The sequence below is a fragment of the Pongo pygmaeus genome, chromosome 11 (genome assembly GCF_028885625.2).
Source record: "Pongo pygmaeus isolate AG05252 chromosome 11, NHGRI_mPonPyg2-v2.0_pri, whole genome shotgun sequence".
In the NCBI taxonomy this organism is placed as follows: domain Eukaryota; kingdom Metazoa; phylum Chordata; class Mammalia; order Primates; family Hominidae; genus Pongo; species Pongo pygmaeus.
In genome coordinates, this window is record NC_072384.2 from 88,576,147 (window position 1) to 88,592,449 (window position 16,303).

Genomic DNA, 16,303 nt, shown 5'->3' on the forward strand with positions numbered 1-16,303 from the left:
TTAACACAGAACTCCAGACATTTTTAAAAATATAGCTACAAGAATAAGAAAATTAACTGGAAAAATGCCCGTTTTTCTTTAGGCCCACCACTAGAAGAAAAGCATGTTTAGTCTAAAACCTAGAAGAGAACTGTAGATTCAGAAATATAGAAGTGGTAATGTGTCCGGAATTGGTGGGTTCTTGGTCTCACTGACTTCAAGAATGAAGCCGCGTACCCTCGCGATGAGTGTTACAGCTCTTAAGGTGGCGTGTCTGGAGTTTGTTCCTTCTGATATTCGGATGTGTTCGGAGTTTCTTCCTTCTGGTGGGTTCGCAGTCTCGCTGGCTCAGAAGTGAAGCTGCAGACCTTCGAGGTGAGTGTTACAGCTCTTAAGGCGGTGCATCTGGAGTTGTTTCTTCCTTCTGGTGGGCTCGTGGTCTCGCTGGCTTCAGGAGTGAAGCTGCAGACCTTTGCAGTGAGTGTTTCAGCTCATAAAAGCAGTGTGGACCCAAAGAGTGAGCAGTAGCAAGATTTATTGCAAAGAGCGAAAGAACAAAGCTTCCACAGCATGGAAGGGGACCCCAGCGAGTTGCCACTGCTTGCTGGGGCAGCCTGCTTTTATTCTCTTATCTGCCCCACCCACATCCTGCTGATTGGTAGAGCCCAGTGGTCTGTTTTGACAGGGTGCTGATTGGTGCGTTTACAATCCCTGAGCTAGACACAAAGGTTCTCCACCTCCCCACCAGATTAGCTAGATACAGAGTGTAAAGCGTCCACACAAAGGTTCTCCAAGGCCCCACCAGAGTAGCTGGATACAGAGTGTCGATTGGTGCATTCACAAACCTGAGCTAGACACAGGGTGCTGATTTTTGGTGTATTTACAGTCCCTGAGCTAGACATAAAGGTTCTCTACCTCCCCACCAGACTCAGGAGCCCAGCTGGCTTCACCCAGTGGATCCCGGACCGGGGCTGCAGGTGGAGCTGCCTGCCAGTCCCACGCCCTGCGCCTGCACTCCTTAGCCCTTGGGTGGTCGATGGGACTGGGCGCAGTGGAGCAGGGGGTGGCGCTCCTCGGGGAGATTCCAGCGCACAGAAGCCCATGGAGGGGGTGGGAGGCTCAGGTATGGCGGGCTGCAGGTCCCGAGCCCTGCCCCGCGGGAAGGCGGCTAAGGCCGGGTGAGAAATCGAGCGCAGCGCCGGTGGGCTGGCACTGCTGGGGGACCCAGTACGCCCTCCGCAGCCGCTGGCCCGGGTGCTAAGCCCCTCATTGCCGGGGCGGCAGGGCCGGCCGGCTGCTCTGAGTGCCGAGCCCGCCAAGCCCACGCCCACCCGGAACTCCAGCTAGCCCGCAAGCGCCGGGCGCGCAGCCCGGGTTCCCGCTCGCGCCTCTCCCTCCACACCTCCCCGCAAGCTGAGGGAGCCGGCTCCGGCCTTGGCCAGCCCAAAAAGGGGCTCCCACAGTGCAGCGGTGGGCTGAAGGGCTCCTCAAGTGCCGCCAAAGTGGGAGCCCAGGCAGAGGAGGCGCCGAGAGCCAGCGAGGGCTGTGAGGACTGCCAAGCACGCTGTCACCTCCCGGTAATAATCAAATCATAATTGAGTACGCATTAATTTTATAGGAAGTCCATAGAAATACTAGATTTTTTAAAGTTGCAAAATATTACAAAATGATATTTTACAATACTATTCCACAGATTCTATTTCAATTCAAGAGTAGTTTACTGTCCTCCAAGCACCTTGGGAAGTTAAATAAATAGATATGGTACTTAATATGCTTAAAGCCATGTAGAGAAAAAGTCATTTATATACCGTTGCGTGGTCATAGATTAACAATGAAAAAAGTAAAGCTGCTAAAAGTAAATGAATGAAATTTTACTCATTCACAGCAGATACCACATAAATATTTTGAGTAGATCAATTTTATTTGTGCAGGGAAATATGAAACTATAAACTTAACACATTATATTTACCCTCAAGAAGATTTTAATTAGGTTGGGGATATCAGATTTTAGTGCTTGAATAATTCAGGAGGAATCAATATAAGGGTCACGGAAAGGCATTTTAATTTAGGTCACAGTGAATTCTACCTGTTGATTCTGTTGAGGAAACTACTTGAGGCAAGGCCAGGCAAGGATACCCTGTGTCAACAAATGACCCCCATGTACCAGAGGCTAACAACGAAGTTTATTTCTCACTCACACCACAAATTCATTCTGAGTTATTGCTATTCTCCTCCAAGGAAGCCCTACACCAAGTAAAAGAAGCTGTCTCTAACTGGGGCATTACTGATCCTGTGGTAAAGAGAAGCATGGCAAGCCACATGCTGACTCAGCAGTTCTGCTTGGCAGAGTCACATATCACTTCTGCTCAGCAGTGAAGACATATTATTTTGTTGTCCAAAGTAAGTCACATGCATACTCCTGAGTTCAGCAGAAAAGGGATATAAAGTGGAACAGTACAAGGAGGGAAAGAAAAAGTTGGCCATCAGTAACATAATCCATGATACGCATTAAGTGCCACCAATACTTACTAACTTTGTGACCTTAGAAAAGTTACATAATATTTTTATGCCTCCAACTCCTTACCAAGAAAATATGAGCAATATTTAGTCATAAAATTAAAGACAAAATGAAAATAAATATGTAAAGCATTTAAAATTAGACAGATACTGAATAAATGATAGCGATTATTATAAATACCAAATGAATGTAAAGCTACTGTTACAGCAATGAGAGTCTTAATGGCTCAACTAAGTTTTAGACAATAATAATAAAGCATTAAAGATATTAATATAAAAGGTCTTATAACCTTGTATTTATTTTACCATTTTTAAAATATCATCAAATGATATAATTAAATATTATTTTGATATATTTTTCAGAATAATTTTATTTTGTCTGTTCCATAAAGTATTCTGCAATTTTTAGCTGCCTGTTTGCTCTATATGATATCTTTCATGAAAGTGAGAGTCAATCTTTCCAGGATTGGATGTCTTGAACTAAATAAATCATAGCAAGACATACATAATTGAAAACAGAAATATTGGTCTAGGGAAGGGTTTCCCCTGCCATGACAGCCGTTAGCATGGTTTTTGAAATGGAGCTGTGTCTGCCAAAGGCCTTTGTGCTGAGCGTGGCTAGAGAACCAAGAGTCCCACAAAGTATAATCCAGGTTGTCTTACTGGTAAGCCAAAATCGCTGTGCTTTTTCTATGGTTTGAAATTTATCTCAAGGAAAAATTCAAACCAAAACCAAACTTGGCTAAAATTCTTAGAAAATATGAGTACTTGGGCAGCTCAGTTATGCTGAACTGTAAATGGCTGCTGACAGAGTGTCTGTCCAATTTTGGTTCCCTGAGCATGGTAGAGAGATGGAGCAGGAAGTAATTGTATTTGGCTTAAGGAGCAGGAAGTAATTGTATTTGGCTTAAATGTACTGTCCTTATCTTTTTCCCTTTTGAAAATATGAGTATTTGATTTCCATGACTCTAGTACTTCTTCTTTACAAGTACAAAGTCTTTTTCTTTCACTGGTAAATCTCTTTTCACATTCATATAGTTTTATGTACTTCTACTTGGATTTTATTGAATTCTTACATTTATTGCCGTTTTATGTGCTATCTTCTGCCTTTCCATCTAGTTACTAAGCTATTTACTAAACTGCTACAAAGTATACGTTTTGCATCACTTTCAGTGTCTAGCACAGTAGTACTACAAATAGAAGGTTATTAGTAAGCATGTGGTTTTTTATGAACTCTCTTGCCTGGTTTACAGTTCTATTTTCACCTATCTTTTCATCATTCTTTGATTATTTTTCTGTCGTATCTTAAAAATTATATATTTACTCAAAAGTAATTATGATCTGAGAAAAATATTTGATTAATTTTAATTGAGGTAACAGAGGCATTTTTAAATATTTTAGTCAGTCAATGTGGGACCTGGCTAATAAAGGAACCATGAAAATTTGAATAGATTTTACACAGCTTTCTAAAAACCTGTGTTTGAGGCATTCTCAGAGGGTTTAAACCACTGAGCTGCTTTTCTTATATGAAGTCAGAGTTGAGCAGCAATTTTTTTAGCAAAAATATAGAAGCTTGTGTAAAAAACAAAAATGAGAACTCTTAAAGAATAGAGTTCCCAAAATAGAAGATCTGGAGTAAACAACCCCAAACTGGACTTCAGATCAGAGAAAATAAAAACAATGAATACACATGAGGCTGCTAAATTTGGGCTTTTGAACCGTCACTTAATAGAGATTTCATGAATACTCACAACCAGGAAAAACGAAAAGCTAGCAGCAGCCTTTTACATGCAGTTGAAACCAATGGGGAATTACCCCACTACTCCAGAGTCCTAGGAAGAAAGTATGGCATAAAGGCCTACGGTAACTAACTCCAAGCAGCAGCACTCAGGGGAAGACTTGCACTTTTGAAAGTGGGGCATTGGGAGGTAAGAGACAGGTTGACATCAGGGAAATTCTGCTTAGTATTTTAAATATATGCTAAAGAAATTAAGATACAATGATGTAACAAGATGGGTTCCCTAAGAAATAGACACTGAGATGGATATTTATGTACAGGTGTTTCACTGGGGATTGCTCTTGGTAATTGACACCTATGCAGAGTGGAAGATGCAGTGTTGGGCAGAGAAGGATGTTGAACTCTGATGTAACAGTAGCTTCAGCCATTTGATAGGGAGCTCTGGAGCTGGAATGACTCTTCATAGATATTCCGGACTGACAGAAGGCAACTGGGCCTCTGTACCCTCTCATGCGTTAGTTATGATATGCAATTTGCTGCCAGAGAGTGGCAGTTACTCTGGGTGAGGAAGCTCCCCACCTAAAGTCTTTCCTAGGGAAAGACTTAACTATGAGCCACTAGAAGGCAACAATTCTGGAAATTGGGAACACAGTTTCTTGGGAACATCCTTTTGGAGAGATGTGGACATTTATTAAGTTTAATCCATTTGAGAACTGTTCCTCCACAGTTCTGGTTGGTCCTCTTTCCCTGAGAAAATATGCAAAAGAAAAATTAATGAGAAAAACTAAGAACTCCCAATACCACAGATGTTAATACTACCCATTCTAAATTTCTATTGCAAGTAGATAAATTCCAGTATAAATGCTCACCTTACTGAGGTGAGCAAGGCCTTCATTATTGGAAAGACTAAGACCCTGGACACTATGCTCATTTTAGACTATATCTGCTACATTATTTATTTACCATCAAAATTGAGCAGAGGAATTACCAAGCAATGCCCCAATTGATCACCTGCCCCCATTGGGTAACAGTGGCCCTAACTCCACCTGATGATTGTTTCTACCAGGACAGTGATTCCTTTCATTGTCCGAAGATCTCTTGGAGCCTCAAATATCTGATAGCATCAATAGATTAACATTTAATGGAATTCTTGATTTTTTCCAGATGGCAGCATATCTTCACCAGGAACCAAGACATTTGAAGCCACAGAGCCAATAATTGCAAAAACTAGAAGGACAAATTTCTCAAGCAGGCCACTAGGAGTAAGGATAGGCAGGATCACACTTACCAGTTGGTTACAATTACCATATATACTACCTATCAGTGACACATCACTGATAATGACAATTGATTGAGGATATACACTACAACCTGGAGAACACTCTTCATGCTCACAGGGAATTATCTCCAAATTAGTAGGTTAGGTGCAGTGTCAAAATACCATCATGCTAATAGGAGCAGCAGTTTTGGGGTTGTACAGTATGTGATTGGACCACTACTGTATGCCCACTGCTACACCTTCTGTACTATAAAGTCTGACTCTTTGTCTGATGTGATACTACACAGGAATTCCTTGTCAATAGAGCAAATCCTTTGAAAGCCCTGAGATCTTGAAGGTAGGGAAAGTAAAATCTTAATCCAGAATAGATGTTGATTTTCGTCAAGATGAATCACTACTCCTTCCAGGGTAGAAGTGGTCCAATATAATCAACTTGCTATCAAATACTAGTTTTTCTCTCAGAGGATGGTACCAGTTCAGAGAATTTGGGATGTTCTCTATTACTGGCATATTGGACATTTGACAATGGCAGTAGCTAGATTAGCATTAGAAAGCTGGAACCTAGGCTTCTGAATGTATGCACATCATCCTTCCGTATCATATGCTACTCTATTCTTTTACCCATTGTGCCAAGGATAAAAGCTGGCAGATGTCAACTAGCCAGGTCATTCTGTCTACTTGGTTGTTTATTGCCACTTCCATGCAAATTCTCTTGCAGTGGTTGTTAACACGCAACAAAACTTTTTTTCACATTTCATGCTCAATATCCTAGTGCTACCCACATGCCTCAAACACAAATCTCCTTATCCTTGATCTTTTCATATTTTCCTAGATCTCTGACCAAAAACCCATTTATTCACCATGTCTGTGAGCTTGAATACATTATTACCAGAAGCCACTATCTTTTTCTCATAAAGCAGATAACCAGATATATGTTCGAAGCTCTGTGTATTTGGAAGATTTTCCATTACGACTGTTTTTCTAGGCAGTGGAATGGAAAAGTATCCATTTTCCAGATCAAAAAAACATGCCATTTACCTGAACCCCAACCAATCCGCTTTGACACAGCAGCTGCAATTGAGACCATTGCTTGGTTGAATTTGTTGTAGCACAGTGATATCTACTGGAATCTGTCTGATAAAGTCTAGACTTTTTAATTACATGGGATTGGTGGGACAATTAACCCGCATCTTTTAGGTCTTTAAGGATGGAAATAATGACTTCCCTCCTGCATTAGTTCATTCTCACACTGCTATAAAGAAATGTCTGAGACTGGATAATTTATAAGAAAAGAGCTTTAATTAGCTCATGGTTCTGCAGGCTATACAGGAAGCATGATGCTGGCCATCTGCTCAGCTTCTGGGGAGGCCTCAAGAAATTTTCAATCATGGTGGAAGGTAAAGGGGAAGCAGGCACATTTTACATGACTGGAGCAAAAGGAAGACAGAGGGGAGAGGTGCTAGACACTTTATGAAAACCAGATCTCATGAGAACTTTATTATGAGGACAACACTGAATAAATAGTGCTAAACCATTCATGAAGGATCCATTTCCATGATTCAATCAACTCTGCCCAGGCCCCACCTCCAGCATTGTGGATTACAATTAAATATGAGATTTGGGTGGAGACACAGATCCAAACCATACAACCTTCCTACCCACTGCTCTCTCAGAATTCAATATTCATCGTTTTTTATTTACTCTCTTGTATAGTTTAATGGATTCAACTTTATTTACTTCAGTGCAATATCTCCCACCCCATATGCCAAGGAACTACCTTGGGGTTTTTCTTAGTAACAAATTATAAATTTGTGTACCAGGGAAATGACCCAAAACTCAATTGACTCATTGGAACTTGAACTTTGGCCAGGAATTCATTTATGGCAAGGCCCCAAATACCTTCACTCTAACAGAGGCTCCATGATGATTTCTTGTGTCCAGCTTTCCTCAAAATACTTGGTTATTTTTTTTCTTCAGTGTACCATTACTAAAGTAATTGGCCATAGATCCTGTTTTAATCTGTTTTCTGTTGCTATAACTAAATACCTGAAACTGGGTAATTTACAAAGAAAAAAAATCTACTTCTTACAGTTCTAGAGGCTGAGAAACCCAAGGCTGAGGAGCTACATTTGGTGAGGGCCTTGTTACTGATGGAGACTCTCTGCAGAGACCTGAAGTGGCACAGGACATCACATGGCAACAGAGCTCATGAGAGACAGCCAGATTGGCATTTTGTAACAGACCCACTCTCATGAGAGCTAACCTACTCCCTTGATGACTCATTGATCCATTAACACATTAATTCATAAAGAGATTAATCCATTCATGAGGTCAGTGCCCTGATGATCCAATCACCTCCAAAAGGTCCTCCTCTGGACACACTAGTACAGGGTTGGGCACCCAAAGTGTCAGGCAGCCTTACTCCTATAGCTTTTCTGAATTTGGCCCACATTTCAGCTCTCTGGCTGGGGTCATAAACTTGTGGCTCTGCAGTTCTGGAGTCGTAGTGGTGGGCCTGCTTTCGTGACTACATTAGGCATTACCCTAGCAAGGACACTCTGATGCAGCTCTAACCCACACTTAATGCTCATTGCTCAAGTGGAGGTTCTTTGTGGTGGCTCTGCCCCTATAGCAAGTTTCTCTCTGGGCCTCTAAGCAGTCCAATGCATCCTTTGAAATTTCAGTGGAAGCTGCCATGCTTCCACAGTTCTTGCATTTTGTACACCTCTAGAATTAGCAACATGTTTACAGTACCAATGCTTAATTCTAGAGCCACTGCCCAAGCTGCATCTGAGCCCACTTGAGCCCAAACCTGGCACTGCCAAGGTTTACAGCGTTGGCAGCCAAGGAGCACTATGCTGGGATGCTGTGAGCGGAGTTCCAAAACAGCTTTAGGCAGCAAGCCTGTGAAGGATGCCTGAGCATGATCCACAAATCCATTCTGCCTTCCTAGTTCTCTGCGTCTGTGATGGATGGGGAAGCTTTGAAGATCTCTAAAATGCTTTTGAAATCTCCCACTGTTCTGATGAATAACCTCTGACTCCCTTCTATCAGTGCTAATCTGTTTCGCAAGTGGTTGCTTGGCCACATCCTAACAGGATTTTTTTAATATGGCCAGTCTGTAAATTTTACAAATGTTTACATTCTACTTCCCTTTTAATTACAAATTCTGTCTTTTAATCATCTGTTTGTTCCCAAAGCTCACTATGAGAAGCCAAATTAACCACACAGCCTCTTTACTGCATAAAATTTTTTTCTGGCAGATATTCTAGCTTATCATTCTCAAATTTGACCTTCCACAAAACCCTAGGGTATGAATACAATGCAGCCAAGTTATTTGCTACTTTATAACAAGGATGACCTTTATTCCAGACTCCAATATGTTGTTCTTCATTTCCATTTGATGCCTCATCAGAATGTTTTTACTCTCCACCTTTCTATCAGCATTCTGGTCGTGATTATTTAAGTAATCTCTGAGAAGTTCCAGAGTTTCCCTACTTTTCTTGTCTTCTAAGCCATCACCAGAATCAGCCTTAATGTGCCATTTACAGCTTTCTAGGCCTTTTCTAGCTTTCTCCTTCAAATTCTTCTAGCCTCTGCCCATTATCCAATCCCAAAGATGTGTTCACATTTTCAGGTATTCTTTATTAGCTATACCCCCACTCCTATACCCTGACTCCTGGTACCAATTTTCTGTCATATGCTGTTTTCTATTAGTATAACCAAATACCAGAAATGGATAATTTATAAAGAAAAGAAATATATTTCTTACAATTCTGGAGACTGAAAAGTTTAGGGCCAAAGGACCACATCTGGTGTTAGCCTACTTGCTGGTGAAGACACTTGGTAGTTAGTTCCAAGCTGGAACAGGGCATCTAATGGCAAGGAGGCTGACTAAAAGCAAAATTGGCTTTTATGACAGACCCACTCTTGTGATAACTAACCTAATCCCATAATACCCATCAATCCATTAATCCAATAATCCATGAATAGATTAATCCATTCATGTGGGCAGGGACCTTATGACCCAATCAACACTTAAAGGCCACACATATTAATACCATTACATTAGAGATTAAGTCTCAACATGAGTTTAAGAGGGGACAGATTTTCAAACCATAGCAAATACTTTTGGAAAAAGTCAAGTAATATCACCATATATATATATAAATATATATCTACTTAAGTATATATATTTATATATAAATATATATCTACTTAAGTATATATATTTATATATAAATATATATATAAAAAATATATAAATATATATATAAAAATATATATATAAATATATATATAAATATATATATTAATATATATATAAATATATATATATATATATAGAAATATATATAGAAATATATATATAAATATATATATAGAAATATATATAGAAATATATATATATAAATATATATATAGAAATATATATAGAAATATATATATATAAATATATATATAGAAATATATATAGAAATATATATATATAAATATATATATAGAAATATATATATATAAATATATATATAGAAATATATATATATAAATATATATATATATACACACACACACATATATATATAAAACGTGCGGTGTCACAGAGTCTTTATTCCCGAGGATTTGACTCTTCCTTCAGTCAGTCGGCTCTGGTTCTAAAAACTTGCTCAATTCTTGATGCTGGTTAAAAGGTTATAAATTTTTATTGGAGAAGCTGATTATCTGTCCTCGACTTCTCTTGATTGAGTAAAACTATATTGATAGCTATAGATTTGGCAGTATTTTTTCTGGCTGACCATAGACCATATTTGTAGACTGAGCAAGACTCTTTTTGGTTAACCGTTTACATTGACCATAGAGATGCCATGTTTTGTTGATCATTTCCATAGCTTTTACATGTCACGAACATCTGCCTAAGAGGCCAACCTTGTTGCTCTTTATGATAATGCAGTGCTTTACATTTGATGGCTAACTGCCTCTACTTGACCTCTGTTTGGAGGTCCTATTATTTTCATTGTTATCTGTAATACCATATTTTCTATCACTTTAGTAAATGGGGTATCCTCTAGGTGATTCTAAGGAACATAGCTGTTGAATTTTTGGAGCTTACATGCTTTATCTGCTGTAGTAGCACTTCTCTGATCCTTGTATCTTCTTTCACTGTCTATTACAAATGTTCTTTGATTGTATATTTTCCTGGAAAAGGCCATCTCTTTCTTGAAGCTTCTAAAAACTATCTCATTGGCATGGTGAAATTGTCTAAGTAACAAAATTTATGGACCACAGAAGAGCAATCCCATATCAATAAATTATTCCTTCTAAAACATACAATTTCTTTATTTTTTATAATTTTTAATTGATACATAATAATTGTACTTACGCAGTATAGGATATTTCGATAAATGTATACAATGGGTAATAATCAAATCAGGTAATTAGCGTATGTGTCATCTAAAAAAATTTGTCATTTCTTTGTGTTGGGAACATTCAAAATTCCTCTAGCTTTTGAAAATATATGATATATTATTAATTATAGTTATCCTACAGTGTCATAGAACACTAGAACTTACTCCTATCTAGCTGTAATTTTGTATTCATTAACTACTACCAGCTACTCTGTTCTCTAATTCTATGAGATCAATTTTTTAAACATCCATATATAAGTGAAAGCATGTGGTATTTATCTTTCTGTGCCTGTCTGAATTCATTTAATATAATGTCCTCCTGGCTTATCCTTGTTGCCCAAATGACAAGATTTCATTCTTTTTTGTGGATTAATTTTATTCCATTGTGTATATATACTGTATTCATTCATCTTCTGATAGACATTTAGTTTGATTTCATATCTTGGCTATTGTGAATAATGCTGCAATGAACATGGGAGTGCAGATATCTATTCGATTTCTATTCCTTTGGATACATACCTAGCAGTAAGATTGCTGGATCACATGGCAGTTGTGTTTTTAGTTTTTTTTGAGCAACCTCCATACAGTTTTCCATAGTGGCTGTACTAATTGACATTTGCACTAGCAGTGTATAACAGTTCCCTTTTCTCTGCATTTGTTGTGTTTTGTCCTTTTGATAATAACCATTCTAACTGGGGTGAGATGATATCTCATTGTGTTGGTTTTGATTTGCATTTCCATGATGTTAAGCATTTTAAAATATACTATTTGGCCATTTGTATGATTATTTTGAGGAATGTCTATGCAGATCAATTGGCTAACTGTTATTTGGATTGTTGATTCATTCTGTTGATTGTTTCCTTTGCTGTGCAGAAGCTTTTTACTTAGGTATAATCCCATGTATCCATTTTCACTTTTGTTGCCTGTGCTTTCAGTAACTTATTTATAAAAATATTTGCCCAGACCAATGTTATTGAGTTTTTCTTCTAAGTTTTCTGCTAATACTTTCACAGTTTCTCATCTTATATTTAATTTTTTTTTTTTTTTTTTTTTTTTTTTACCTATTTTGTGTTTACGGTTATTTGTGGTGAGAGATAATGGTCTAATTTCATTCTTCTAAATATAGACATTCAGCTTTCCCGGCACAATTTATTGAAGAAACTGTCATTTCCCCAATAAATGTTCTTGATAGCTTTGTTAAAATCACTTAGCTGAATATATGTAGATTTATATATGGTTTTCTATCTGAATTCACAGTGGAACAGAATTATATTCTGTTCTATTGACCAATGTGTCTGCTTTTATACCAGTACCATGCTATTTTGATTACCATAGATTTGGAGTATATTTTGAAGTCAGGCAGTTGATTTCTCTTTGTTCTTTTTGCTCAGTATCACTTTGACTATTTGAGATCTTCTGGAGTTCCACACAAATTTAATTTTTTCTCTATTTTTGTGAATAATGGCATTGATATTTTGATAGGAATTGCATTGAATCTGTAGATTGCTTTAAGTTTTATAGCCATTTTAGCAATATTCTTCCATTCCATGGACATAAGATGTGTTTCCATTTTTTTAATGTCCTCTTCAATTATTTTAATCAGTATTTTTTAGTTTTTATTGTAGAGGTGTTTTGAACTCCTTGATTAAATTTATGCCTTGATATTTTAATTTTTCTAGCTTTTATAAATGGTGATGGCTTTCTTAATTTTTTCTTCAGATAGTTCATTATTGGTATATTGAAAAAACTACTAATTTTTGCATATTGATTTTGTATCCTGCAATTTTAGTGAATTTATCCATCAGTTTTAAGATTTTTTTGTGTGTGAAGTCTTTAGGTTTTTTCCTGTATAAGATCACATTATCTCAAACAGAAACATTTTTGCTTCCTATTTTCCAATTTAGGAAAATTTCTAAATTGGAATTTCACTGGCTAGTACTTTCTGTATTATATTCAGTAAGAGTGATGAAAGTGGACATCTGTGTCTTGTTCCAGTTTTTAGAGGCAAAAATTTCAACTTTTCCCCATCCATATGATATTAGTTATAGGTTTTTTGCATATAGCCTTTACTATTTTTAGGTATGTTCCTTTTATGCCTAATTCGTGAGAGTTTTTACCATGAAGGGATATTGAATTTTATCAAATACTTTTTCTGTGTTTATTGAGATGGTGATATAACTTTTGTCCTTCATTCTGTCGATGCAATGTATTATATTTATTGATTTGTGTATATTTGACCACCCTTGCATTCCGGCATGAATCCTACTTGATCACGGTGTCTAATCATTTTCATGTGCTAATTAGATTTGTTTTTCTAATATTTTTGTTGTTGTTTTTCTCTAGTATGTTTTTTTAAATTATTTTTTTCCTGGAATCCTTTCTTGAAGTTTCCTAGTATTTTGTTGAGGATTTTTATATCTATATTCATCAGGGATAGTGCCCTGTAGTTTTTTATTCTTTTATGTCCTTGTCTAATATTAATATTAAAGTAATACTGGCCTTATCAAAATAAGTTTGGACAAATTTCCTCCCCTTCAATTTTTTGTAATATTTTGAAAGGAATTAGTGTTCTTCTTTAAATGTCTGGTGGCATTTGTTCAGAAATTTATCTATTTTATCTAGGTTTCCCAATTTGTTGGCATACAGTTGTTTATGATAGTGTCTACCTATCTTTTGTATATCTGTACTATCAATTATAATTTCTCTTTTTTCATCTCTGATTTTATTTATTTGGATCTTCCTTTGTTCTTGGTCTAGCTAATGATTTGCTGATTTAAAAAAATCTTTTTAGTAAATTAATTTTTCATTTTGTTGATCCTGTGTGTGTATGTGTGTGTGTGTGTGTGTTTTAAGTCACTATTTTGTGTATTTCTGTTTTGATCTTTTATTATTATTATTATTATTATTATTATTATTTCTACTACTTTGAGGTTTGGTTTGCTCTTGCTTTTCTGGTTCCTTGAGGTATAACATTAGGTTGTTTATTTGAAATCTTTTTATTTTTTTGATGTAGGCATTGTCTGCCTTAAACTTCCCCCTTAGTACTTTATTTACCATATCTTACAGGTTTTGATATGTTGAGGTTTCTATTTTCATTTGTTTTAAGACATTTTGAAATTTCTTTCCTACTTTTTTACTGATGCGTTGAATTACTCAGGAACATGTTGTTTAATTTCGTTGTATTGTACTTTTTCCAAAGTTCTTATTTTATTCAATTGTGATCACAAAAAATACTTGTTATGATTTCAGTTTTTAAAAATGTGTTGAGAATTGTTTGCTCACCTAACATATGATCTCTCCTGGAGAATGTTTCATGTGCGAATGAGAAGAGTGCATATTATGCAGCTATTGATTAAAATGTTCTGCAAATGTCTTTTAGGTCCGTATGGTCTATATTAGAGTATAAATCCAATTTTGTTTTGTTAATTTTCTGTCTGGATATTCTGTCCAATGCTAAGAGTGGGGTGTTAAAGTGTTAAAAACCTCACCTCTTATTGTATTGGGGCCTACCTCTCCTTTTAGATCTAGTAATAATTTGTTGTTGTTGTTGAGACGGAGTCTCGCTCTGTCGCCCAGACTGGAGTGCAGTGGCGCCATCTCGGCTCACTGCAAGCTCCGCCTCCTGGGTTCATGCCATTCTCCTGCCTCAGCCTCCCGAGTAGCTGGGACTACAGGCACCCGCCACCACGCCCGGCTAATTTTTTTGTATTTTATTAGAGACAGGGTTTCACCGTGTTAGCCAGGATGGTCTCTATCTCCTGACCTTGTGATCCGCCTGCCTCAGCCTCCCTCTTTTTCCTTTTTTCTTAGAGACAGGGCATCACTCTATCGAACTGGCTGGAATGCAGTGGCATGATCATAGCTCACAGTAACCTCAAACTCCTAGGCTCAAGTGATCCTCCTGCCTCAGCCTCCCAAGTAACTAGGACTATAGGCATGTACCACCACGTCCAGCTATTTTTTATTTTTACTTTTTTATAGAGGCAAGGCTCACTGTGTTGTCCAGGCTGGTATTAAACGCCTATGCTCAAGTAATCCTGCCTCAACCTCCAGAAATGCTGAGATTACAGGTGTGAGCCAAGATCATGCCCAGCCAAGATCTAATAATATTGTCTTTATATATTTGGGTGCTCCAGTGTTGGGTGCATATATATTTACAATGATTATATCCTCTTGCTGAATTGATTCATTTTTCATTACATAATGACCTTATTTGTCTCTTTGTATAGTTTTGACTTGAAGTCTATTTTATTTGATATTAAGTATGGCTACTTCTGCTTGTTTTTGGTTTCTGTTTGCTTGGACTGTCCTTTTTCAACCCATCACTTTCAGTCTATGTGTGTCTATGAAGGTGAAAGGAGTTTCTTGTAGGCAACCTATAGTTGGGTCTTATTTCTTTTTTAAAAACTCATTCACCCAATCTATATCTTTTAATTGAGAAGTTTAATATATTTATAGTCAAAGTTATTAATGATAGGTGAGGGCTCACTCCTATCATTTTGTTAATTGTTTTTTGGTTGTTTTGTACATCCTTTGATTTTTTTCTTACTCTATTGTTTGTTTTCACAGTTTGTTTTTTGTTATTGTGATAAAGTTTGCTTCCTTTCCCTTTCTCATTTGTGTATCTGTTCTATCAATGAATTTTATACTTTCATATATTTGCATAATGTTAGTTATTGTCCTTTTGCTTCCAAATGTAGGATTTCTTGAAGCATGTCTTGTAAGATTGGTCTAGTGGTGATAAACTCTTTCAGTTTTTGCTTGCCTGGGACTTAATTTCTCCTTCATTTCTGAAGCTTTGATGGGTATAATAATCTTGGCTATTCGTGTTTTCTTTCAGCACTTTGAATATATAATGTCATTCTTTTCTAGTCTAGTAAGGTTTCTGCTGAGAAATCTGTCAGTCTAATGGAGATTATTTTATATGGGACTTGACTCTTTTCTATTACTCTTTTTTAATTTCTCCTTTTATCTTTGACTTTTCACAGATTGACTATAATATGCCTCTGAGATGAGTTGTTCAGGTTGAATCTATTTGGAAACCCTACTAAATCTGGATGCTCATATTTCTACTAAGACTTAAGAAGTTTTCAGTTATTCTTTTATTAAATAGGCTTTCTATGCCTTTTCCTACATATTCATCTTCTGGAATTCCATAATATATATATATTTTTGTTTAATGATGTCCCATATGTCCCATAGGCTTTCTTCATTTTTTTTTCACTTTCTTTGTTTGTCTTACTAGGTTATTTCAAAAGACTTGTCTTCATGTTCAGAAATTCTTATATTTGATTTTGTCCATTGTTGAAACTTTATTGTATTTTATATGCATTTCTTGAATTATTTATTTAAGATTTCTTTTCGTCTCTTTTTTATTATATCTTT